This window comes from Lathamus discolor, chromosome 3 (genome assembly GCF_037157495.1).
Source record: "Lathamus discolor isolate bLatDis1 chromosome 3, bLatDis1.hap1, whole genome shotgun sequence".
Lineage (NCBI taxonomy): Eukaryota > Metazoa > Chordata > Aves > Psittaciformes > Psittacidae > Lathamus > Lathamus discolor.
The window spans coordinates 100455282-100482821 of NC_088886.1; the positions used below are offsets into that span (position 1 = coordinate 100455282).

Genomic DNA, 27540 nt, shown 5'->3' on the forward strand with positions numbered 1-27540 from the left:
CAAGAGTAAATTGAAAGTAAACAGAAAAAAGTCAGGTTTTCCTGAAGTGTTTTATAAAGAATTAGCTATTTACATTTTGCCTCTGTTTTCTCTTTACAGAAAGGTACGTCAATTAAAACTCCAATATGTATACCATATAGCTAAACAATTATAAAATGAAGACACACATACACACTACCATGTCCACTTTTGCTTGTTCAAATCTGAAATGCAACTGTTGGAGAAAACAACTGCAGGAAAAATATTCAGGTTATGGATTTAAAATTTAAAGATTACATACATAAGATTGCAAAAGCCAAGAAGGAACAAGGTCAGTATTCCAATGTGTCATGGTTTAAACTCAGTCAGCCATGCAGCCGCTCTCTCACTCCCCCCTTTCCTCCCTGCCTCCCCCACCCCAGCTCCCGGAGGGATGGGGAGGAGAATTGAAAGAATGCAACTCCCACGGGTTGAGATAAGAACAGTCCAGTAACTAAGGTATAACACAAACCCACTACTGCTACCACCAATAATAGTAATGATAAGGGAAATAACAAGGGAAGAGAATACAACCACTCACCACCTGCCGACCAATACCCAGCCCGACCAAGCAATGATCTAGCCCTTCCAGGTAACTCCCTCCAGTTTATGTAGTGGGCATGACGTGCTGTGGTATGGAATACCTCTTTGGCTAGTTTGGGTCAGGTGTCCTGTCTCTGCTTCCTCCCAGCTTCCCCTCCTCCCTGGCAGAGCACGAGACTCACAAAGTCCTTGGTCACAGTAAACATTACTGAGCAGCAACTAAAAACGTTGGTGTTATCAGCGCTGTTCTCAGGCTAGAAGTCAAAACCACAGCACTGCAGCAGCTACTAAGAAGTAGAAAACAAACTGCTACTGCCGAATCCAGGACACAATGTCTGTAAAATGTAAAACAACAAAAAGAAATGTTATTTATGTAGCTCCTTTCTTATATACCACAGAATGGCAGGAAGGATGAAACAACTTTCCACCTTTTTACAAGCAGCTATGAAAATTACTAAAATTGGCACAGAATTACATAGCCATACAGCAGCAGGCTCTGTTTACAGGAGTGACATTCACACTGCCCCACAGTAGTACACAGCTTCCCTAACTAGCAGTCCTACCAACTCAACCCAGGGTCAAAAATGGGTTATTTTCATGGGATTGCATTAACAGCAGAAGATTCTGCAGAATAAAGTATATACCCCAGATATGTCCCTGTGTTTACTTCAAATGATTTATTGAAGTATACATGACTACAAGCCAGGAAACGGCTTTCAAGCACACAAAGACGACTAGAAAGTCTGACTTGGTTCTTCTGGCTCTCTTTGTGACAAGATAAAACAATAAAAGTTACTAAAGCGAGCAGAAATAAACACGTTTAAATACAGGTTCTGCTGAACACCAGCAGTACTCTTGTACATTCCTTCTCACATTAGTATATTCTCAAAACTAAAACAGAATAAATATTTGAGCATATTTAAACAGAACCACACAACAACTCAGTAACAAGCTTACAGCTCTTTGTATTTAAAAAGAAAACAGAACTTTAAAGATCTAAGCAATGCAACTCAATCTTGATCAAAGCAGTACGCAATCATATGCTGGCTGCCACTGGAGCAGATGCCTGCCATTAGTGTAATATAAGCATCTCCATAACTTAACTCATCCTTATCTAGAAAGTTACAGAAATCTGGGGTAAGGACAAAAAATAAACTTGCCGTTACAGAAAGCCCAGGAAAGGGTGAGCAAAAGATACTGTAATGTTTTTTGCTTGTTCATATATGTCTGAAACTCAGGTGAGATGCAGAAATTCTTAAGTTCTTCATAATACAGGATTTCTATCTCTAATAAACCAGAATGTGATAATTCAGTGATCGGACTAAACGAGGCTTGGTTTTTGGTTTTGTTTTGTTGGGGTTTTCTTTAAATGAGGGAACAAGGAGCATACAGAGGAAGCAGATGACGACATGAGGCACATATGCATGACCCAAACCAACAACTCTTAATCACATCCTTGAACAGGACTGCTAACTTTTACCAAGGCTTGCAAAGGCATAAAATAGCCTCACCTTACTTTGTCTTGCCTAAACCAGCCTGGGAGTGAGAGGTGGCACACCCCCCTCTGCTCAATATATATTCTTCAAGATACGGCCTAAAAAGCATAAAGATTCAAGCATTTAAGAACTCTTCTAATTAATGAAGAGCTTGTGGGCTTTCCTTGTCTACATGCTCACTCAGGTAAGGTTTATCTCTTTGTCAACACAACCTAATGCTTTGCAATTTGAATAATGACAATACCAATTCTTCTATGCGGAGTCCAGCAAATCGCCTCAGGGGACGTGGGATCTTCTTGGCTGGTTGTGTGCAGCATGTTTTCTTTCATTAAATAAGCTGAGACCTGCTCGTAGCTCCTCTTTGTTAAAAGTAACAAAATATTTATAAGCTATCTCAAGAGGAACATTCTTAGATACTGAAAAATAGCAGCAGTACAGATGCATAACTATTATCACTACTCGTAACTTGACCCTAGAACTGACAAACTGAAAAGCAGCTTCGGAACCTATTACCTGCTTTAGGTGGGAGTGGGGGAAGACACCCAATCATTTGAAACTGGGATGATCAGATGCTCTTAAAGATACAGAGTATGTTACTCCAAATAAAGGAAAAACACTAGGCAGGATCAAGTGATACTCTTCTGTTTGAGCTCACAGATGAGACTTTCTAAGGGTTATAAAGAGGAGGAAGAACATGACTTCACCCTCTATCAGCTTCAGAGGTCATAATGAAGAAAAGTTTATCAGCAATGTAACACAGGAAGGTGTCTTGAATAACTGAATATATTTATACTTTGAATGGGGTGAAGGAGGAAGGCTGTTTAGGATTATTAAAGAGGTAAGGAAAGGCTGTGGAGAGAGAACAGCTTTGGTTTAGCTACTGCTCCTCACCAGACAGAAGTTAAAATACTCCAGAATTCTGCCTAGCTGTTCCGGGAGCAAAGTACTCACCCCAAAGCTCCTCAGCCCTGCCATGCTGCTTCAGGTCCACTGACTATATAGCATAATCAGAAAAAGCAAACTGCCTACTGCACATGAAGTAATGACAAACAACTTTTCCATTACTGCAGAGTAATAGCACATTATTTTTCAATGGGTCTTTTGGTACCTGGATTATTAAAAAAAAATATTTTTTGCATTTAAAATAATAATTATTTTAGACCTTTACAATTTGTATACTCTTCGGTGAATTGCTCTTTCTTTCATGTCATCATAAATGTTAGAAGTTTTCGTAGCTTAAGCTCTAACTTTATATACAAAGCTGGAAGTATTCTGATGAGGCATGAGGGCTTCTTTTTGTTTAAAAGCATGACAGGATATGACACTGAACAAATTGAAAAGCCCACTTAATACTTTAGACTGTTCTGATATGTTTTTAGGACAAATAAGTGTGTGAAATGGTAAATACACAGCACCACCAGGACACGCAGCTACTAATGAAAAGCAGATAAAGAGCTTTCCAAGCCATTGTCAGCAACAGTGAAACTAAAATAGTTTATGGGGAATCTAGAAACTATTGAAATAATGATTTCAGCTACTGCAGTACTATGAAACACTGCACAATAAGTATAATGGGAAGTTGCCTATAATCTGGTCTTATCTTTATTACACTTATCTTACTATCTTTATTTTATCCTCCTTAAAAAGGCTCCCTTTGATGCTATTCGGTTTATGTGCTACTAAAAAAAATAATCCAAAAAGCCACCTATTCTGTGAGAAAATACTACTGTTACAAAGACTATATCAGGGAGGAACAATTTTCACTTATTTCATTAGCTAATCCACTACAAGAGAACCTTTACTTTCTAACAGTAGTGACATTTAAGTTGATCATTCAAACTGAAATAATGCATGCAAAAAGAAAAAGCAAAAGGAAGAAAGCCCAAAATTCCAATGAATTCCAAGAAAACAGACTTTTTTAAAAGCCTGAATGCAAGAGGAAAGCACAAAACAAAAAAATCCCACGTATTTGCCCGACATTTGAGTTTTCTTTGACAAAACTACAGCTATATTTGAGAAAGCTTTCCAGTTCACAGATCAATTCTATTTCTTATTGATGTTGCAATATATTTTAATTAAAAACAGTAACAAAAAGGAAAACATCAAACGCAGTTTTAAATAAAAGCCAGTAAAGAACCTAAATGCTTATATTACAGCCTTCTACTAATGATACTGGTGGAGGGAACAAAACAGGCTATAGAAAAGGAGTAATAGCCACACACAACTGTGATCAGTGCACAATGTAAACAAATAAAGGAACATGGGACAAACTTTCCAGTAGGGTTTGTTGCAACAGACTAAAGGATAATGGTTTTAAACTGAAAGAGGGGAGATTCAGTCTAGATAAAAGAATGTAATTTTTTACAATGAGGGTGGTGAAACACTGACACAGGTTGCCCAGAGAGGTGGTGGATGAACTATCCCTGGAAACACTCAAGGCCAGGCTGGATGTGGTTCTGGACAACCTGATTTAGTGGAAGATGTCTCTGCTCATTGCAGAGGGGCTGGAACTAGATAAGCTTTGGAGGTCTCTTCCAATGCAAACTGCTCTATGAATATTCCGTTTTCTGGCTTAAATTGTACACACCATCTCACAAGTAAACATGACTTGCAAGGTAAAAGTAGTCCTTAGAAGTTATCTTCATACATTTCTATGTGCAGTCTAGAACATGTCAGTTTTAAAGAGTCAAAATTGAAAGAACTAGTAACAAGAGATCTTATTTAATAACAGTACATGGTTGATATTTGGAAAAAAATAAAAAAAAGACATGAAAAAGATTCCTGCCTTTAGTATTTGGGGAATTTTCTCTAGTTTCATTATCTGCCTTGAGGTTTCTGGTCCTCTACCAAGTTCCAACATGGTTTAACATTTTGATTTAAAAATTTAAAATAAAAGGGATTCTGTGGAGTTGAGTGATAACGTTCACACTTGATAACACAGCAACAGTCTGATAATAGAAAATTCAACTGGAAAAAGAAAGCAACAATTTACTCATGCAAGAGTTGCAGATAGCCAGAACACCAATTCAAAACCTGCCAGAATTTATTACCTGTTTTTACAGAAATGATAACATTGTCCTTTCTTGAGTTTGAAAGCCTGATGTGCATAAATTTTTGTTGAAAAAAATTTGCTGTCAGTTTTCAATTATATCTATATAAAAACGAGTGCTTACAGGCCAATAGTTCAATCCACAGCCATTTCATATCCTACCTCTCAAAAGGAAGGAAGAAAACTACTTCTAGTTCACTTCAAAGTAAACTCCCCCCTTCTAAGTCCTACAATAGGATCCTAACATTTCCAGAAAAATCATGGGATTCACAAGAAGCACATTAAGAGTTACTCCTTTCCTGGCAAATTGTTTCTCATTTTGTGAAACGCTGCCAAATCTAACACTGACAGAAGAAACACTTCAGAACTTCAACATTTTTTAAAGTCTTTCCATTGTTTCAAATAAGCTCTTAGAAACAAACGTTTTAACATCCACTGTATCACACTATCTTTCCCAAGTCACAAACACTCCTAATTTTAAAAAACAGAAGTATTAAGTGCTGTAGCGAAAGATTTAAAATAAAGCAAGAGCCCCAAATCTAGTCAACAAAGTGGTCAGACTGAAAAAAATACAAAAAGGAAAAGAAAATGCTAGGCATCCACCCAACAGCTCCCACTGACAAAATATTCAGATTGAGATCTTCGGATAGCTTGTAGCACTAAACCATCTGGCAGCTCTCCTGCCTCAGTTCTCTGTATAAAGACCAACTTAAATCAGGGAATAGAAGGCTACCACAAACAGAAAAAACAGCCTATGTAGTTCTTCATGCCCCAAGCTAGACCTTTAGAAAGGTAGAACTCAGGCCACTTGATACAAACAAACCTTAGTTACAAGTAACTAATTTTAGAAGTGTACTGGAGAAAAATAAGTAAAATAGGTTTTCTTCTAAGGAAGGATTTAATCTTAAAGCCCCAATCCGATCCTAAAAAAAGGGCCATTGCTCAGTGCCCTATTTGTTAGCACAGTTCTTCCCTCAACTGTGAAAAGAAAGGAAGATGATGGTACATTTGCAAACTGTACACTTGAGTTCCAATTTCCATTTTAAACCCCTGGTACACAATACAAATCAAATTTCACCACTGCAGCCAGACAAACTAACATGGCTGGTGTTCAACAAGGTCAAGCAATTTTTGCTCCTGTCCTCCATTCACTAACTCAGCTGAAAAAAAATCATGCCAATTAAAAAGGACCAACCAAGCAATCTATTAGACTGGGTTAGAAATCGGATGAGACCTAAACTCTCAGAGCTCCTGAGGAAGATAAGGTGTCCACATCACATGAATATGCAACCCCACACATCCAAGCTGCTATCAGGCAGAACCGTCAACTTGTAGAGGTCTCCAGACGTTGTTCAGTCCAACCTCCTGCCCAACACAGAGCCAAATTCAAAGTTAGGTTAAGCTGCTCAGGACTTAGTCCAGTAGTATCTTGAACGTGTCCAAGAATGGCAGTCCTGCAGCTTTTCTCAGCAACATACCCAAGAAACTCACCATTCTAATTATTTTTTTTAATACAATAAGAAATTACCTTGCTGTAACTTGTAACCACTAATTTCTCATGCTTTCAACACGCACTCCTGGGAAGACTATAGCTCCATCTTCCCTAAAACATCCACCAGGTAGCTGAAGACAACGAAGAGAACATTCCTCAAGCCTCTGCAGGCTGAACAAACACACCTAATGCTTGGCAGACCCTCTGCAGCAGACTGCATTTGTCTTTCTCTTGTACTGGGGGACCCAAACCTAGGAGACCAAGCATCTAGCCTGCTAGCTACGATTTCTGCTCTAATTCAGCAGAAAAGTGAGCCAAAACCAAAAGGTTTAGTCCCAAACCCACTATTCTCCCGCCAGCTGCAGGCCAGAGCTAGTACCCCATGTAACCAAAGGATGAGGTTCCTCAAACAACTCATATGATGGTTTTGGTGTTGGGTGGGTTTTTTTCATTTGGTTTGGTTTGGTTTCTTGGTAAGCTAGATTTCTGACAGATCAGGACAATGAAGTGACTTAACCTGGTCACCACAATTACTACATGGAATATAAGAAAAGAAGCGAAAGGTGCAGAACCACCCAATATCTCACTGCCCTATCAGATAGGAGAACAAATAGCATAGTTTTACAGCAAAAGCAGTGCTAGAAACATACAGCATATCCTCCATTTGCAAGGCTGTTAGCTCAACTACCGTGTTATTTTAGTGCTAAAATAATTTTGTTGCTTGCCATGGCAGATTAAGAGAAGTGTTTTGATGAAGAACTATGCAAACATTTTGCAAGGTAAGCATGCGTGGGCAGAAGCAACATAATTCAGATATGTTCACTGCTAACTTACAGCGTGACTGCAGCAGCTACGCTGTATTTTAGCTAAGGCAGAAGTTGGGTGTTGGTGATACAAAATTACCCAGAGCTCTGCCATATATTAATTTACCCCAGATCTCAGCACAAGAGCTTCACCATCAGTTAAGACTGCCTGAAGTTTCTAAACTGTAACAAGTATCTAAGTAAAATACACTATATATGTGCATTTATAGTCCTTTTCTCACTTCTAGGCATTATAGACGCAGAGATCTCAGTTTGAAAATTATGAATCTGAATTGCACTGAAAACCATTACAGAGGTACACATTGGAACAGAAACGAAAAGGTGGGTTGGGATTTTTGGTTGGTTGTTGGTTGAAGTTGGTTTTTTTTAATCAATTACCTTTATATATTCTCAACAACAGCAGCTGTGTACTGCTTTTTGGGAATATTTTTTCACTCAACACTATGCATATTTTCACATATAGCATGGGACATACTAAGTTGAGAAAACGCTGAGAAGAATTTGGCTACAGAATGCGTGAGGTGATGAAGTAATTTATTTTTACTATATATAGTCTTACTAAGAAAACGGGATACAGCATCCATTTTAATTTTTGCTCTTACGGTCAAACTTTATTGACTTTGAGGTAAACTCAATCTTCCCAAAAAGTTTATGTTTGGATTTTCAACTTGTGGAGCAGATAATAACCAGCTGAAACTAGATTTCTCATGTTCAGGCTGAGGAGAAGAAAAATCCTCCAACCTGTACATGACACCTCAGCTGGGAAAGATAAAAGAGACAAAAGGCTCCCTGCAGCAAAACAGAAAGAATCAGTTTGGTCCCTTAGGTTTTTGGGGAGCTCATGAAACAGCAGCAACACTCAGAAAGAATTCTCCTCAGAACAAGATTCTCTCTGCAAGTGCTTCATTCTAACTAAAACGGCTGCAGGATTTTGACCTAGGACTCCTCATTTCAGCGAGTGATTGCTTTTATTTGTGGGAGGAGGGAGGGGAATAAAGGAATTTCTTTGATGAGAGCTGCACTGCTAACCACAACCAGGATCATTTTACCTCTTTTGCTACAAAGAGGTTACATGCCATGAAGGAAAATCCCATGATCTAACAGCTTTATTTTTTTCTTTAAACAAATAATACAACTCCAACCAGTTTCTAGAGAAGATATTTTTGCAGTGGATTTGCTTTGTACATTTCACAGTCCTCAATATGCAGCATTCATCATTTAGGCTCCCATAAATGTGGCACTTCATGCTCCTGCTGAGCCTTCCATGAACAAAGCCGTGCTTAGCTTTTGAAGGAAATCCAGTCATTATTTATCTTGTATCTGTAATAGCATACAGGGGGTGTCGGTCAACAGTTCTGGACACCTGACTGGCAGAATGATTTACAAACTGAACTGAGGGGCAGGGGGGACAGGACAGGACAAACCACCAAAAAACACATTAAAGATTTTTTTTACCTGAAATTATTTATGCAGCCCCAGAGGAGTACACAACACATGTTAATGACCCTACAGGAAGAACAGATATAAGCTGACGCTGCTGTATCTTTGCACTGTAACAACTACCATCAATAAATACTCCACAGAACATTCTATTCCTAAGTCAACTTGAAACTTCAAATACAAACACAGTTCTATCATAAAAAGCTTTAATGATACTCTCCTGCAGTGTGGTTGGGGTTGTTGGGATTATTGTTTTTTCGGGTTTTTTTTGTTTAAATGGTGAAAGCTTTAGAAAGTGAGAACTAAGTACACAGCATTGTTCTGCCGAGGCACAACTGAGTACTGCTGCACTGCAAACGTTAAATGGAAATTATATGATCCTGAAAACATATTGCTTCAAATTGCTATTTTGTATCCATGGGAAGAGATGGGAAAACAAGCAAAACACACAAACCCACACCTCCATGAAAAAGTAAATATTTACATAGAATTTACATAATGTTGTAAATATAGGTAGCAACTTGAAAAATGAGTAGGCAATAAATGCATCGGATAATTACCTTTCTAGCTCTCAAAGAAACATTTTATGCACGTTTCCAGAAAGTCCTTATAAACACTGTTACAGATAAGCAAAATTAAACAGAGCCACAAGGATTCCTGATATCTAAAAATACTTAAAGTTCTTTCCCAAGAAGTTCTTCTTACTCGGAGCCAACCCAAACCCCCCAAATCCACGAAAATGGAAGACACTAGCCGAAGCCGTGTCTTTCTCGCATCTCGACTGGCTTCAACGGGGAAAACGGCCCCAAACCGCCCCGGCCGCGAAAAGGGACTCGGGAGAGCTGCGCTCCCCTCCCCCGGCCCCTGCGGAGGGCACCTCCCCGGGGCTCCCCCAGCCGACAGGGGCAGGGCCAGCGCCCGGGCCAGCGGGGACCGGGACGGGCCCGGCCCCAGCGCGCAGCAGCGGCGCTGGAATGCGGAGCCGGTAACCCGATCTCCTCCGCCCCTCCTCCCGCACCGCAGCATTTAGAAAGTCATTTAACCTCTTAAAATGGCATCCCGGCGCTGCCTGGCTGGGAATAGAACTGCTCCGGTCCTCGCCTGAAATAGGAAAGAAAACTGTCCGGGATTTGTTCAGTATTTCTTCCCCGAGGCGAGGCGGTGCGAGACGAGGCGGCGGGGCTGCGCCACCGCACGCCCGGAGCGGCCCGCTGCAGCCGAGGTACCGGTGGCTCCTCGTCACACCGGCGCGCTGCCAGCCAGCAGCAGCCCGGCTCTGGAAACAATCACTTCTGTGTTAAGCCATGAAGGTCTCATTTGTTCAGTTCATCTCTACCCCGACTCAAAATTCACCTGACTTCCACTAACCTTAGAAACGACCAGGCCTTACTCAGAAGCAAGGAATGCGTAAGAATAGTTCTTTCATCTAAAAAGCCTTGCATCTCAGAACCAGAACATTCATGCATATCAAGACAGAAGGAATTTCATTCAGGAGACCACTTCATAAACCCAAGTGAAAGAGACAACTTTGTTACAAATTCACTTAATTTTTTCGGACTATATGCATATAGCTTATTTAGGGTGCAGGCCACTGCAATGTCCTAAATTTCAGGTCAATTACATGCATGCACAGAAATAACAAACAGTGAAGTTAACCCTCAAGGGAACACACGATCTGATTTTACAGATACACAAACTGTCTCCATCTATTTTCTTTAAAAGATAAGACTGCTGTAACAGGAAAAGGTTGTTGCAACTTGGAATAAGTGTTTTGCTGTGAACAAAATAGCCACAATTTTTGCCATTCTGAAAGTACTGAAATGACTAAGATACCATTACCCTACTAGATAAAAGACAGACTTGGGAAAAAATAAGTTATCAATCATTCTAGTGATAGCACAGTGTAAGAAAAGAGAAAGAGTAACTTGCAAAAACCATTTTTCCAACAGCACTAATTTTAACCATTAAACATACTACAAAATGCTATTATTCGTTGAGGAACAGGAAAAAAAGCAGTCCTCAAGGTATCTCGGGAGGGTGCAAGTCTTTAGTCCACCAATGTGGCAATAAGGAGTTCATACTGACTTTCTCCTGTATGATTTCCATAGGAGGTGTTTTCTACTGTCATTAGCCTAACTAAATATGACCCTGCAAAAGACTCATGAGGGTGCCAAATCTTCTGAACTCTCCTATGGGGAGAGACCTTTGGCCAGTGTACACTGTATCTGCAGCACCACTTTGGTGTAAAAAACATCCTACCAACAAAGGCTTCCAGAAACTCTTAACTTTATCATCAAGGTCTGGGCCTAGGTTTTTAAATATATTTAAGGACTTGAAAACAGAAAATCAGAGCTGAGGGATCTTTAGTTATAGGATTCTTCACTCATACAGTTTCTCCTGTACTGGTCTCCAACTATAAAATAGGAACAAATTCTAAATGTTGAGATGTAGAACTGAAGCACTGTTTTCATGCTAAAAACTTAGAATCTAGTGAAGAACGTCAAATACCACTACAATGGGGTCTTCCAAAAGATTTTAAATCTGAACACACACACACACACAAAAAAAAACCCACACCAAAAACCAAAAAACAACAAAAAAAAAAACACCAACACCAACCAACCCCAACACCCTGGAGTACACAGGATGAGTTTAAAACATCACCCGTATTAAAAAAATACTATGAATATTTTTTAACCCCGGTTATTGCAGGTCAAGCATCAGAAGCACTAGAAGCTGGCTACTCTACCCTTATACTCTAGCCAAAGTAAATGGAGGGCTGTTTATTTCAATTTTTTTTTTCTTATGTATCGGAACAAAAATCCTACTCATGCTTTTTACTTACAGAATATGAGCACTTTGAACATATTTTTTGTTTACTGCAACTGCTGACCTATATTTGCAAGACCTCATGTTATTTTACAGAAGGCAAAATACAGTCATTTGGCTTGTATGCATCACATACGATACATTTCATCTTCCAGATTATGCAAAACTACAGTTTTTAAACCTTTTCCTGAAGGACTCTCTCATCTACAGAACTTATTTATGCATCATTTATTTCCAATTTATAATCTGCATCTGATAACAAAAATTCAAACGAGAATCACAACCTCTAACTGACAGTATTTTTTGTTAACTCAGCATTTCTCTATTAACCTCAAGGTAACAGAAAATGACCTGAATAGTCTTACAAATCATCAGTTATTTTTCTTTTAAAATATATTTAATAATACTTACTCAGTTGGAATAAAATTTATTCAAATTGCTGGTTAGAAGTGGAAGAGCAAGTATGTTTACGCATTAAAACTGAAGCTCAAAACACCATAACGTGATTACCCAACAGCTATTAAATAGCTTGCAAGAAGTTATTAGTGATGATTCTCTTTCAGAAGGCCTGCATAACAGTTCCACCCTTAGCATCCTCCCTGTAGTTGTACTTTGTTGTGTCCTTTTTTAACATAAACTTCCCCCTCACTCCCACGGGTCATGTTCTGGTCTTAAGACCTATTACTGGGATATTTCACACAGGCACTATATATAAAGAAAATTAAGACAGCCTTAAAAATACTAAGTAATCCTGAAGGCTTCAATGGGGGTCAATTGTGCTGAAAATAAAAGAATATATACAAATTGTACTGGGGATTCCTTGCTTTGAGGATGCACTGTATTTGAACAAAGCGGACAGAAAACACAACTGTGGTGTTTTACGAGGACATTTACAAGTGCCTTTAGTACTTCAGTTCAGCACAAGTTTTGTGCCAGCAGAGATTACAACCAGTCACCGGAGGAAGGGGGGAGGCCCCACATGACAAAAACAAAGAAAGACCAAACTGAACCAAACAAACTTCTAACTCACGCTGCCGATGGAAATTAACTGTAACAAATGAAGAGCAATGCCAGGAAATATACCTGCTTATAACAATTTTATGTTTTTCACAATCATAACCTTCTTTGAAAGCTACAGACCACGTATCACAGAAAAAAATATATGCATGGTAAAAAAACAATTATCTGCTAAAGAGACACAAAACAGATTACATAAAGTACTGTTGAATACTGAAATGGAAAATGTCCTCTGACTTCTCTTAATTGTACTACTGTTGGGTGCATGAGCAATACAGGGCTCGGTGGGTATCATTCTAAACAAAGCATCCTTGTGAACACACCTCATTCCATGTGAGAAACGTGACAGCGAACATCAACTGTTTTAGCAAGTGCCACTTTAGACACCGATCTCTAACATACCTGTGCACAAGCAGTCACAGTGTGCTTTAACTGAACTCTGTGCATCTAGCCAAATGAAGCTATGCCTATGCAGTATGCTTTCAAGAGCAGAGAAACAATCTGCTGAAAGATGTATCAACATTTGTTTTAAATAAAGTTATTTTTAAAGTATACTTTTAGAAACTTGCATTCTAAAATAAAATTAAAAACTCAACAGTACTGTCATGTCTGTCTGCATGAGAGAAAAATATTTCCTAATATACCTTCCAAAAGCACAAGTCCTGGATTATAATGCTTCCTGAAAAAAGGAATTCAGTGCAAAAGAACAGCATTTGGCAAATCCAGCATTTTCAAAAACAAGTGAATCTGCAACAAGCACTTTATAGAGAGTCTGTTTTCTGTTCCACTATAATGAGTTCAGTAGGTGGAGGAGCGTGGACTGCAGACATACTAATATATAAACATGTGGCTGCATCAGTACTCCTATGACCTTGTCAGACATTTTAACACTGTATTTTTAGATTATTCTCTCATACCAACTGCACTGTTAAGATGGCATTTAATTCCATTATGTCCACTGTCAGAAAGCTAGTCTTCTGCTTCAACTGCAGCAGTCCTCTCAAAAATACATTTTAAAAGTGTGTGTTTAATTCTCAAATATATTTCCCCATTCATAGCCATGAGCCAACGTTGTGTAATACATAGAAAGGAGCATCCACATTTTACTTGGTAGATGGTGTGTGACTTTAAGCTCCTTTTGACCAACTCTGTAAAACTCCTTGGATATGGGAATAGCATACATGTTGTTATATCTGTCCCTGCTATATAAAGATTTTTATTGTGCATTCCAATAAAGCCTAGATAACATAAGGAAAACAGAAAAAAAAAACTCGGCTGAATTGATCCCTTCTGTTATGGCAGTGATGCCAAACACACACCTATGGTATTTCTGGTTCTTATACCTCAAGCGATTCTTTAATCTGAAATTTTCCCCTTCATTGTGGGGTGGGGGAAGTCATCACATATCAAACAACTTGCACTACGAGCAACAGACCTAGGAAGGCCTGGTTTACTACAGATTTGTTTTCTGTTTTGGTCTGTATGTTTTCACAGCTAGATCCAGTATGATTTCACTCGCCCTGTCCTTTGCAATATATCCATTTCCCTACTCACACACATACTCCTCTAACCACAGTTCTCTCTCCCTTTCCCTCCCATGTCCTCTGGTGCCAAACAACACATCTCAGTGGCTGGACAGTATGTCCATACTGACTTCCCCCTTTATCAGGCATAACAAGTTTACTGAACACTTCTTATCACATCATTCACCTCCAGGGACATGAACACAGCTCAAGACCTTTGAAACCGAAACAGTGTGACATCGACTCCATTATCTTACCAGACATCTGGTCTTCAAGCCTGCTGATACATGCAGCTTGTCTTTGAAGTTTCAGGTATTAGGAATTTGCCAAAATCCAAAACTTCACATACTACATCAGGAACACGAAAACTTAACAAAACTGCAAAACAAAGGACAAAACTGCAAAAGGCGAAGGGCAAAGAGGAATGTGCGGATAGTAAAGTAAAGCTTCTGCTCAACCCATTTTTGCTTTGGGGAGGGGGGACATACTCAATATACACTAAGAAGTTACAAAGGATCACTATTATTAAAGCTAATAGGAAGAAGTGTTCCAAAATACGTAACTCTCCCAAATGGCAGCCTTACCTACAAGCACGCTACACTCAAACTAATCTGTATTTGGAAGGGGCACTCCTGTTCTGTGTTCCAACACTGGCACTTGGTCTGCCCTCACAATTGCAGCTACAGTGGCAAGAAGTGAAGCCTACTACCAAAAAAAAATAAAAAAAAAAAAAAAAAAAAATGTTGGCTGTCAGCCTGTTTAAATTCCTACAGCATCAGAGGACTGACAGCCAGTGCTGCTGTAAAGGAAAAGGGAAGGACCCACAAGGGTGGAATTAGCAGGGAGCAGAACTGGCCCTTCGAGTGTACCCAGCTGCTAGGCTTGCTTATCTGTAGAACAGAACTGCCCTCTTCATCTGCTTGCTAGTTAGTTACTCATCTAGCAAATTTTCATTGCAGACATCAATGGATGTCTACCTGGCTACACTGCTCCTAGTGCTTAGGAAACTGTATTATCAGCCTTTCCACACTAAGCAAAATAAGGTACCCGAACAGAAAATGTTCAAGATAAAGCAGACACTAAAAAACATGTTACTTCATGTTTGATGGCAGTATCATTAAACCAAATGCAACAAATGTGTCAATGAAGGCAGCTAGATGCCAATGCAATATAAAAAAAAAGCTGTAGGCGTTACAGACACTACTGAATGTAACAGCAGAGGAGCTGACATGCCTGGGTGCGTGTGGGTGTGATAAAAGGCATACGAATTAGCCTACTGCACTGTAGCAGATGTCTAGCCAAGCACTGTTTGCGACACCGCCTGCTATCAGACCAGTTATGAAAGAAGGAAGAACAGAGTCCTCCCTTGCTCCATCCAGAAGCCTCTGTAGCTCCTGACCTACAACTGCACACAATAACTATGCTATTTCCATGAACAGACATCCTTCAACAAATCTGTGTGGTAACCAACCTGAACGGCACTTTCATCCCCAGCCACATACTCTGGCAGCATCTCTTCAACTAAAGTATTCTCAGTGAAGAAGGCAACAAAGTCTGTATTTTACTGTGCTTGTAACTTGCCATTCCTTTACACATGGAAGGGGAAAAAAAAAAAGATAGTGAAAAATTATTCCTTACCAGTTTCTTATTTTCATTGAAGGTTTGGTAAATTACCACCACCATTTCCTTCTAGGCTGTTTCTCTTGCCCTGACTCAAGAAGCCAGAGTCTATTCAGTACTGTAACCCATTTGTACTGCTGGGGGAAGAAATAAACCAAGCCAAACCAAGTTCAACAACAACAACAAAAAACCAACCTTCTAGTTCTAATGGGATTGTTGAAATTGTGTTACTAAAACTATATAACATGCTTGTCCATATATAATGAATGTGTATAGCTGCATAATCACATTTTCTAAAAAACAATTACCTATAGACTGCTGCTTCAAAATTGGCTTAAACCTATTTAACACTGTGCTACTTCTAAGAAGAGAAGTACTCCTCCTCCTCTTCCCTTACTCCTCATATGGTATCACAGTGAGCTGGAACTTCTGAAAATCCTGGAGTTATTTACAGGGTTAGTTTTCAGCTAGGTTAGCAAACAAATCCAACCCTCCACCTGGCCACAACTACACAAATACAAAAGTGACAGCCAAAAGGAAGAAAGGAGGAGGAGTTTTAAATGCCACAAGCAGATAGGTGCAATCTGAAGTCAGAGCTTCATAGCAAAGAGCTGCTTGGAAAATTATGCAAGGCCTCCCCAGGTGTTAATACCTAATTTAGAGCCTATTGCTGGTTTTCCTCCGTCTTAATTAAATTACATTGCACTTACAGCACCTCATCTGATATTTTATCATCTGGGCATTCAGTACTGCTACAACCAGTTCACAACACCTGTATTAGCTACAAGTTTCACCACCTCACCATCCACTCCACTCCCCTTTCCACACTAGTTCCAAACACAAGGAACAAAACAGGCCCTGGCCCTTGCTTCCAGCAAGGCTGTTAGCACCTCTCTGCCACAGGGGTACCTGCTGATTTCTTCCTGGGCACCCAGAACTGGCCAGGGTCTACCAGGTATGTGTCACCAGTGCCGAGCTGAAGGGCATCATCCCCTCCCTATAACTTGCCCGCACAACACACTAACAAAGTCCATGAGGCTGCTGGCCCTCTTTACCACAAAGGCTTGTTTGCTGGCCCATATTCAACTTGTTGCTGAATATGACCCCCAGGTCCTTTTCTGCAAAGTCGCCTTCTAGGTAGTCAGTCAGAAGCCTGTACCAACACATGTAGTTATTCGTCCCGAGTGCAGGGTTTTGCATTTCCCTTTGTTGAGCTTTATGATGCTCCTCTCTGCTCCCCTCTCCAGTACATCCAGGTCCCTCTGCATGGCCGCACAACCACCTGACCTATCAAACACTCTTCACAGTTCTGTATTGCCTACAGATTTCTGAGGGTGCACATTGTCCCATCATCCAGCTCATTTATGAAGATGTCACACCCTAGTGGTACTCAGCATTGACCCCTGGAACACACCGCTAATGAATGGTCTCCAGCTGGGCTTCACACAACTGATTGCGACTCTATGAACCTCATAGCACATCCAGTTTTCAGTCTATCTCACTGTTCATTTGTTTAGTCTGTACTTCCATCAGTTTGTTGATGAGGATGTTACAAGAGACACTGCCAAAGCCTTACTGAAGTCAAGATAAACAATAACCACTGTTCTCCACTCATTCCCTGAATTAGCCATTTCATCACAGAAGGCTGTCAGACACCTACCAACATCACTCATGATGCTCATCCTGACCCATAAGCTTTCAACTGACTCCTCACCCACTCAAAAGACAGAGCTCCACAAATTCCCATGGTGTTCTTGAAAAGAAAAAAAATCACAACACCCTGCACCCTTTGCCATCCCAGCCTGTCCTTACTGGAGAGCCTATATAACCAGTCCTCACAGCACTCCAGCCATGTCAGCTGTCCCTTCACATCTCTGATCTCAACAAGACTGCACCCATGCAGCTTAACACAGACCTCCGACTTCTCTTGTTTGTGCCTGGTGTTTTCCACAACTTCCAGCAAACAGAGTGAAATCCAAATGAAGTATTAAACTTATGTCTGTGTGGAGGGAAACTTCGTATTGGCCACACTTTAGTAGCCTGAAACCTTATTTCATGCTATCACAAAGTCACAGAAGCTGGAGGAAAAAAATAGTGACAATGGAATAACTACTTGTGGAAAGGAAGTATGTATAGATACGGGAAAAGGTGTTATGCAGCTATATACAGACAAAGAAGATACACAGTTCTGTTGCTCCTGCTCCCAGGTAAAAAACATGGAGGAGGGCTCTGGTGAAGGATGAGTCCCACCTTTGCCAACCTTGCCGTCCCCACTGCGCTCCAGTGCTCAAACTCAGCAAGCCTTTCTCACCACTGCACTGCTCCTCTGCCCACCTTCCCTGTTACCTGATCCCACCCACTACCCTCCCCCAAGCCCCATTTCTGCTCTTTCAAATCCTCAGGAAAGCTTACAGATCTGTATTGGCAGCACACGCACAGCTTCTCTTCTCACTGAAACTAACCTGAAGGAGAGTTATTTCATCTGCAGTTGCTCCAAGTACACACAGTAAAAAATATCTTCCTGTAAACAAGTACTTCTTTCAAAAGCAGATACACTTCATAAACAATATTCAACATTTCTGAAACACAGGACATTTATCTTACATAACCTCAAGCTTTTAAAATTTTGGCTTAAATTCTTCGAAGCAAGAGTCACCTTGGTTGTTAACTTTTTACAGAGCAAAAAACATCCTGGGCTCTTACAGTAAATCACCCTTTACATCAGCACTCAAACCTGCTCAAAGACCTGCTGTACCATACGTACATCTCATTACCAACAGGTAACTCTGATGAACACCATCATCATCAAAACAGTACAAAGAAAAGAAGAACACAAAGGAGAATGCAAAATTATATATTTTGTAACTTGCTTAGAGAATTTCTCTAACTAAAACAGTTTAACATGTTAAGATACTGTATAAAAACATGCTGTGGACATAAATGTATATAATGTGCATTACAGGCTCAACCAGCCCCTGGTTATTAGGAAGAAGCTTCGATGTAGTGGTACAATGCCAGTCATCTGTTCCAAACTGTCATGCACTTTCTTCTCGAGCAATACCACTGGCCATTGCTGGAAGCAAAGCACTTGAGGGATGTTTCTTCATTCATAACATTCTTTTTGCAGCAGTGCACCCTCATTTAATGTATTTTTATTTGTTATTTTTCCTGTAATCAACCTCACCTCCAAAATCAAGTCAACAAAAAAGAAAAGATTCTCATAAAGAACCACCAGGAAAGAAAATCACAGGATTTCACTACAGTGAACAACCATACACACCACAGATGCTTAAGGACAAAGAAAATTCTAACATCAGCCCACCAGCTTTTCCATACACCTCTACTCTCCCCACCACCACAGGTTCCCAAGGCTGTTACCAAAAGCATTACAGAGAGATGTAAATATTATACAACAGCATTTGAAACTTTTAGAAAAAGTTGACTAATGCCATTTCTGCAGCAGAACCTCTGGCTAAGGAATGCACAGCTGCCGAGCAGATGTGTAATTTCAGCATTTAGATTCCATTATTTTAAGGACGATTTTTTTTTCTAGATGTTTTCAGATTTTCTATTTCCATCTGGTTTTTGACCTCCCTCAGTTTAGTCCCCTCCTTTCTGTTTTAGTTCATTATACCAAAATAATTTTCTAAATTAGAAACATCTCTACATTTAAAAACTTGTGAATTTGAAGAGAGGTGGGGGAGTGAAGCAGGGCCAGGGGTGGAACAAAAACAGACAGTTAAACAGAGGCCTGGTTTTGAATAAAAACTGTCCTGTCTGGGTCAGGTTTTATTTTACAGTTCCTGGTTCAACCCAAGCTGGTGAGCCTCTTAACTGCATTCCTTCCAAGAAATTTTAAGAGCAGGAATCTGAAGAGTATCAGCCATATGGGAAGGTTCCTACACCTCACGAGAACCCTCTGCCCTAACTTCTGAGTAGGACAACATTCCAGGTTTTGATTCTTTCCTCTTAAGAGTTTTAAGTTAATCACAGTTGTAAGCTTAAAACAAAGACACCCCCCCCCCACAAAACAAACAAACAAAAAAAAAAAACCCGAAAAACCAAAACCAAAACAAACCAAAACAAAAAAAAAAAAACCCTCACCATGTACCAGGAGTTTTACAAAACATATAGAGATTAGTGTTAACCAGTACCTGTAGTTGTCAACTTTAATCAACTTAGTAAAGAATCAATTAAGGCAAAAGCAGGAAAAAATATATATAAAAATTTAAATGGAGCTAGTATTGTTCAAAAAGAAACTTCTGTTCCTCTAACCAAAGTAGAAGACAGGACATACAACACTGTCTGTCTGGAGCTCTGGCCAACACTGTAAGTTTTAAAGAAGAATTATCACTAGTAGGATCACTGGTTCAGCCCAGCAAGTGTGACATATCAGCTGCAAAACCTATTGAATTTTTTTTAGTTTTATACTCACAGTAACAATTTGCCTGGGTGAGAAAGGGCAGTCTTAAATCCCACTGAATAACACGCACTCCAGAACACTGCTACAGAAAATTTTCTGTAGAATATTTTCAGAAAAAAAAGAAAAAATGAAAGGTTGTGAACTAGCATATATAGAAAATAGAATTAAAAAAAATGCATCAATACATAAAATGAAAAAACTACTTTTTTGTTCTATGGGATTTATTGTTTGCTTTGTCTTTAAGAGAAGAGACATTCAAAACAAGTTTCTAAAAAGGTACTTTAAAGCAATAGAAATAAAATTCTTAATAAAACCTCCCTTATCGTCTGCCAACAGAGAAATTTTGCTTAGCACTCAGTACCATTACTGAATTTTTTTATTACTGCTAAAATCCCTTCAATAACATGACCAGAAGAAAGTCCATGTTTTGGGTGTTGAGCCTAAGAAGAACGGCTGCACCTCACAAGCTGGCAATGCCCTCCTGTGCCCTGTCCCAATCCCACAGTATAATTAACTCTCGGTTGTCCAAACCAGCATCTAACTGCAAGGCTTGCCGTTCAGACAGCGCAGAGAAGGGTACAGGAGGGTTTCTGAAACCTTCTCCAAGACACTTCTAAATTAAGAGAACTGTATCTGAGCTTATTCACCACTTGTGTATCCCCGAAATTCTGACTCTAAGGACATAATGTACTCATTTCCAGGACAAATCTTTCATGGGCAGAATATTCGAGACTTTGCTTCTGCAGAGAATTAACGACTTGAGTCCTCCAGAAGTTATGTGGGTTCTGCCCACTATTTCCAGTCAAGCTTGGGATCAGGCTCTCACAGAGGAAGTATGAAGGCCTACGAACATTTTCAGGTTTTCTCCAAACCAAGAAAAACTTTTAACAGCAAAAAGACAAGAGAAGATCAAATTTAGACCATTTCAACAGCTGCAGCAGTGAAAAGGAAATCACTTCCATGAACCAGGTCTGTATCCTGGCACATACCTTCTAAGACTTTCTTTGATATTTCTCTGACTTATCCCTGCTACATCTGCTTGTATTTTTAACAGCCAAAACATGGCAAGATTGATAGTTTTCTCCTTAAGATAGTGAACTGAAGGAATACAGGCACAAAGAACTGCTAGTTGCTTCCACATTTTATGCTAATAAAGTTGACCAAAGGCATCATATAAAGCAATTATCTGAGGACACAGCAAACTTAAGTAATTTAATTTTTTTTTTTTAAAAAGCATTGCTGCTGTTATATGATGCAAATTAAACTACAGTACTGCAGTGCTGTGTTAGTAATACTGAGTTTTTTCTCCTTTAAATGCACAGCCAACTCATCACATACTGAAATCATGCTTAAACCTACTATATTTTCCTCTGTATTTTGGGAAATTCTATTTTGGAGGAAAAATGAACATCAGAGCATACAGCCACATGCTGCAGGTATGCATGCTATGAACTACTACTTCACAGATTTTGTATTATCAGAACCTTATAAAACACTTAAAAGTTCATACCCTTCAGCTACTTAGAACACCTCTCCCAACCCCAAATACAACCACCACTGAATCTGGCACAGATAGCAGACTCGGCTGATGACTAAGGAAGAGCTTCATCAAGTCGATCATCTTCAGTGTAACAACAGATGTCCCTGCAAAAAGTCTGAGGTGGTAACACACTGGACCTTAAATAGGGCTTTGCTGTTGCTTCTCCTTTCATCATACATATACAATCTACGAATATTATCCCAATCATGAACAAGGGCTAATTTTCCTACTGTAATATTTTCAATTTTATTTACCATATAGAATGAAAACGTATATTATCATTATAAAGCAGTAAACCTAAGTGAGAAATTCAAGTGAAATGGGAAGGCAACTACAAGATACCAAATAGAAAAATGGCAAGAAATAAAACTACCTGGATGGTAAGTCTAAACAAGATTAACCATATTTTTCATGCCAGTTGTGTACAGCTGAAACAACAGTCATACCCAGAAGCTCATGCATCTTATCATTACCACAATAAAGTTCACAGGCTTCTTAATATATCTAACATACAGTGACCTAAAATGTTTGTGTCATAATCCCAACACAATGAATTTCAAAATACACATTGAAGAGATATTGAAGACTAGAAGACTAATTATTCTATTTTGCTTTGTGGGGGCTAGTAGGCATAAAATGCACCTAGTATGTTCCACAAACACAACCCAGTGAGGTGCTGGGAAGACCATTCTGCCAAGTTAGCAGCTTGTTCCCTAGTTGATTAGCCTGGTCAGCAGCAGGCTAGTTATTTGTATCAAAGTAAACCTCTTGAGGATTACATACCCAGCATACAAAGCACTGAGCAGATGTTTCTGAACTGAATCCCTCACAAAATGGCTACCTTCATTTATCTTCTCAGTAAGAGCATTCGGAACATTAAAATGATGTTTTCTGTACAATGAAGACAAATAAGGTCACTATTTGAACTTTCTGCCCTATTTTAAGGATCACCTATTTCCGTCTCCATACTACATTCAAAGGATACAATATAGCAAGTTAAATTTTCCTTTTGTTTTCAGTTTTTAACATTTTTCAGAATATGTAAAACTACTTTTTGTCTAAAAATATCAAACCCTCAATAGATTTCACAGCAACTTCTAAGGTACTGCAAAAAAAACAGGCACAAAGCAACTCCCTGCTTTCCTTTTAAAGCACTAACCATTGTGGAAGGCACAGAAGACATGCCCGAGGACCATCAGAATGAGTGTGATGGGGTGACTGCAGATCTTGTCCAAGAAAGGAAAAAGTGGAACCACTAAATCAGAAGCAGCAAAAGGGAAAGTCTGCTGTCAGACCACTGAGCACATGCACTTTGTGCCTGGCCCCAAGTCTTGCATTTTGGGAATATCAGCAAGTGAAGCAAGGCTGCAAGTACTCCATCTGCACACACATACAACTCTGACATGCTATATCTGTAAACTACTGACGACAGTAAAGCAAGTGAAGAAAATTTGAGACAGCAAAAAACTGTCCTCTTCTTACTAGGCAACCAAGAAATACTAGACGCCTTCCCAAATATCCAGCTGGAAAGGATAGATCTGCAACTCATCTTCAGCATAAGCAAGGGAGAAACACACACATTTGTAACACATTCCCTGCCAAAAAAGTCACTGCAGCAACACGTGTCAGACCTTTATCTGCTCTTGGAAAGGGGTACTGTCCCTCATCATAAGTTACCTGCCCCAACAACAAACAAAAAGAGAAAATAAGGGGTGTTTCCTCCCTTTGGTTTGTTCTCTTTTATAGGCTTCAGAGAAGATCAGCTTATTTCTTTTGGAAAGCCCGGCTATACCAAAATTTACTGCAAGCACTAATATCAGTTCTTCGATCCCTTCTGTGAAAAGAATGTACTTGGATCCTCCAATCTGTATATTTGTGCCCCAGAGTTCCTTTGAAAGTTGTAAATTTCTTCATTACACTGACTGACAAACAGTTCAAGAGGTATTCCATTAATTCAGTTATTTAATATCACTATCTTCAAAGCACTTTTTCCTTTTAAAATATTTAGGGACATAGTTTAGTGGTGGACTTGGCAGTGCTAGGTTAACAGTTGGATTTGATGGTCTTAAAGGTCTTTTCCAAGTTAAATGACTCTAGAATATAGCCTGCACTGATTTCTCATTACATAAATATAATTCCATTAATATTTAGCAAGTCCTTCCCTAGTTTTTTTTGTTTGGGGTTTGGTTTTTTCAGGGGTTTGTTTTGGGTTTCTTTTTTTTGTTAATATCGCATAGCCACAGAACCCATATACTACTTCTTGGAGGACAAACAACATATTATCATAATTGCTAATTTTAAAACCAAGGAAAAATAATAATAATATAATCAACTACCCCCCCAAAAAAAAACAAACCAAAAAACACCCCAACCTTAACCCCCCCAACACCCCTCCCCCAAAAAAAACAAAAACCACCACACAACACCCTACCAAAAAAACCCAACCCAAACTGAAAACAAAAACAAAGCAAAACAATTTATCCACTAATATGTTGCCTCTCAGGATCTGGGAAGTAGACAAAGCTATTTCTTGCTTCTCCAAAATTGTTTTCTCGTTGTAATGCAATACTTCATGACATTTCATACTTCAGTAATGCTCATCTATGACAAATGCATGTCCATTTGGAAAGAAGTTAGTAGACATTGTTTACGGCACATCTGAACACAAGCCATATTCAATCCTAAACACGATCATTATTTTGTTAGCCCTGACTTGGAACAGTTCAATAAACACACCAACTACTATAAAGAATAAAGTTAATTACTTTGGTTACACGACTTAGACTTTAAATCCTCAATTCCTGAACGCTGGTATCCCAAAAACACAGATGTTGCTTACGCACTACCATATTCAGTAGTTTTAATTCTCAGAATGAAGCACACAGTTCTCACTGCAAGGATTCATACACTGATTTTACGAAACTCTATGCTCCTTCTACATATTGTTTTAGTAAATACTTATTTGACCAATGAATTCCAAGTATCATGCTATTTCAGGCTTGAAATTTACCAACAGCTTTCTTCTCCAATTTGAACAGGGGCTGGACCAGGTAACATCCAGAGTTCCCTTTCAAACTTAATTACTTCACAATTTAAAAAAAATAAAATTAAAAAAGTCCGACCCAGGCACATGTATTCATTATCCCTGGGAAAGAGCAGGCAGTGGAACACAGTAAGGACTGGCAGCTGAATCTCACAGCTGCGTGATAAGATCCTCCACAAAATTTCAGACCAGAAGCCAAAGCCTATCGGGCTGTATGTCTCTGTATAAATACATACAAACCACATACATGACAAACGAAATGTGGTGAATAACCTAAGAAAAAACTACAAAATGAGCAACAGCACAAGAACAAAGAACAAATACTTTGCCAGCAAAAATTTCATCCAGATTGCTACAAATGCCACAACATGGGGTATTTCTGGCTAGGGACTGGATAAAGTATCTGAATATAAACTGCTCTCATGTTAACTTTCTTTATTCCAGGACTAGGTTCCACTACAAAACAGGCAACTTCTGCAATCCAACAGAGATTTGTCTACTTGTCTACTAAAGGAGCTTCTCTATTCCTACACATTAACAGGCCTGAACAATCCCTAGGACACTAACTCGATAAAAGAACTCAGAAATTAAGTACCTGTCCAGAGAAAATAAAAAACGTAAATCAGAACCAGAATCAAGTCACACTAGGAAGAACCATCACACAACTTTCGACAAAAAGTAACAGCCAACCTGTGAATGAAGATACCATCATTTACTATCATTCCCTGCTGCTGAATTCCGTCTTAGAGCTCATCAAAATTGATTGAAGGGTGGTAAAGAACCATTTATGTTCTTAAATCCTATTCAACAGAATTTGTAATCAGTTACGAAAACACCGTACTTAACCGGCGCTCAACAGCACAATCCTTTATGACTAAGGTACGCGCGACGATCTGGGTTTATTTTTCCTTCAGGTTTTTATTTCACACCGCTAAACGGTAACAGACCCGGGAAGCCGTCTTTCTACAAAAGGAAGACGAAGCACCTTATTCCTCGCACCCTCTCCACGACAGCCGCTGCCGCCCGCTCCGGCTGGGCTGCTCGGCACCGAGCCCGGCATTACAACACCAGGGGCGCAGACGCGGGGGGAGGGAGCTCCCGGCGAGAGGACGCAGCGCAGGCTGCCAGGCGGCCCGGCCCCGCCAGCGCCGTGCCGGCGGCCCCCGTGCCCACGCAGGAAACCGCCGGCCCTGAGCAACCCCTGCGCCGGCGCGGCGGCCGCCAAGCCTCCAGCGGGCCGCCGCCCGACCCCCGCCAGCGGCCCCGGGCCCAGCCGGGGAGCGGAGGGGCAGCGCCCCCAGCGCCGCCGCGGGGCAGGGCTGTGGGCGCTCACGGGCCCCCTGAGAAGAAAGGCCGGCGGGGTAGAACCGCCGCCAGACAGCGAAGCCGCAGTGGGCGTTCGCGTTCGACGGCGCTGCCCGCGGCCGGGCAGCGGAGAGCGAGCCCCGGGGGCAGGAGGGGGCGCAGACCCTGCCAAGCACCGCCGGGGGTGGAACGCCCGACGGAGAGAGGCACAGCCCCGCGCCCCCCGGCCGGGCGAGGGAAGGGCGCGGCGGGCTGCCCGGGGCGCCCCGACGCTCCTCAGCCGCACGCACGCACGCACGGCCGGGGCCTCCGCGCCGGAAGGGTAGCCCAACCCGGCCTGGCCCCGCACTCACCGGCGGTGGGGGCTCCTCATCCTCCGAGGCCGGAGGGAAAGCGAAGGGGGAGGCGGCCCGCTCCCCGCCGCGCTCCGCAGACCGTTTCCGGGGCCCCGACGGCTCCGGTGAGACGGGGGCGAAGGCGGGACGGGACGGCGCGGCCCGTGCTCGGCGCAGGCTCCGTCCCGGCAGAGCTCCCGGCGCTGCGCGGCGCGGCCCGTCCCTGCGGCGCGCGGGCGGGGCGGGGCGGGCAGGGTCCGGGTTCCAATCACTGCAGCCGGCGGCCTCGGGCGCGCGCACGGCGGGGCTGAGCAGGGTAGGCGGGAGCGCGCACGCGCGTAGCCGCAGACAACGGCCTTTGCTGCCGGCGGGCGTCCTCGCGCGGCCCCTTCGCCCCCCGCCGCGGCCCGCCCCGGGGGTGCCGGGCGCGCTCCCGTCTCCCCGCGCGCGGCGGCCGTTGGCGCCGCTCCGAACGGCCGGGCGGCGGCCGCCCGCTCCTCCATCAGCACGTGCCGTGGGCGGGAGCGCTGGCGAGGCTTCCCGGGAAGCGCTGGCCGGGAGGAACTAGCCCGGCCGGCTTTTCCGCCCCCGAAGGCCCTCCTCGGGCGGGAGCGCAGGCCGCAGCCGGCCGCCGCCTGAGCGAGCTTGTCGCTAGGCTCCTTTCCCCGCTCGGGCAGCCGCCCACCGCCCCGGGACCGAGACGTTCCCTTACCCCGCCGCCACCGGGAGCCATAGAATCGACTAGGTTGGAACAGACCCGTAAGATCATCGAGCCCAGCCTTCACTTCAGGGCTGCCAAGGCCACCACTAAATCGTATCCCTGAAGGCCTCGTCTGAAAGTTTTGATCGCCTGTAAAGATGGCGATTCCACCACTTCCTTGGGAAAGAAGAAGTGGTGGGAGCTTTCCCTTCCCAGTGAAGAGCGTGGGGAGCTCCTCTAGGGAAGACCGGGAAGCTGTGCCGGTAGAAACTGGCCAAGTAGGTGTCGCGGAGGCACTGCTGGCCAAGAAGAGGGATTGGGAGATGGGAAGCAGCTGGGGCTG

General features: G+C 41.6%; 1 protein-coding gene across 4 annotated transcripts in view; it reads right to left on the reverse strand.

Annotated features, from left to right (window-relative positions):
* Positions 1-26691, reverse strand: part of BMPR1A (bone morphogenetic protein receptor type 1A) — an 85422-nt gene extending 58731 nt beyond the window's left edge. For 3 of the 4 annotated variants that reach the window (XR_010610763.1, XM_065670816.1, XM_065670814.1), the window contains exon 1: positions 26516-26691. The gene's annotated coding sequence lies outside the window, so the exon portion shown is untranslated. Of the gene's footprint in view, positions 1-9422; positions 9528-26515 lie in introns of those variants that run through there. The other variant, XM_065670815.1, reaches the window with a different exon arrangement.
* Positions 26692-27540: the final 849 nt, after the last annotated feature.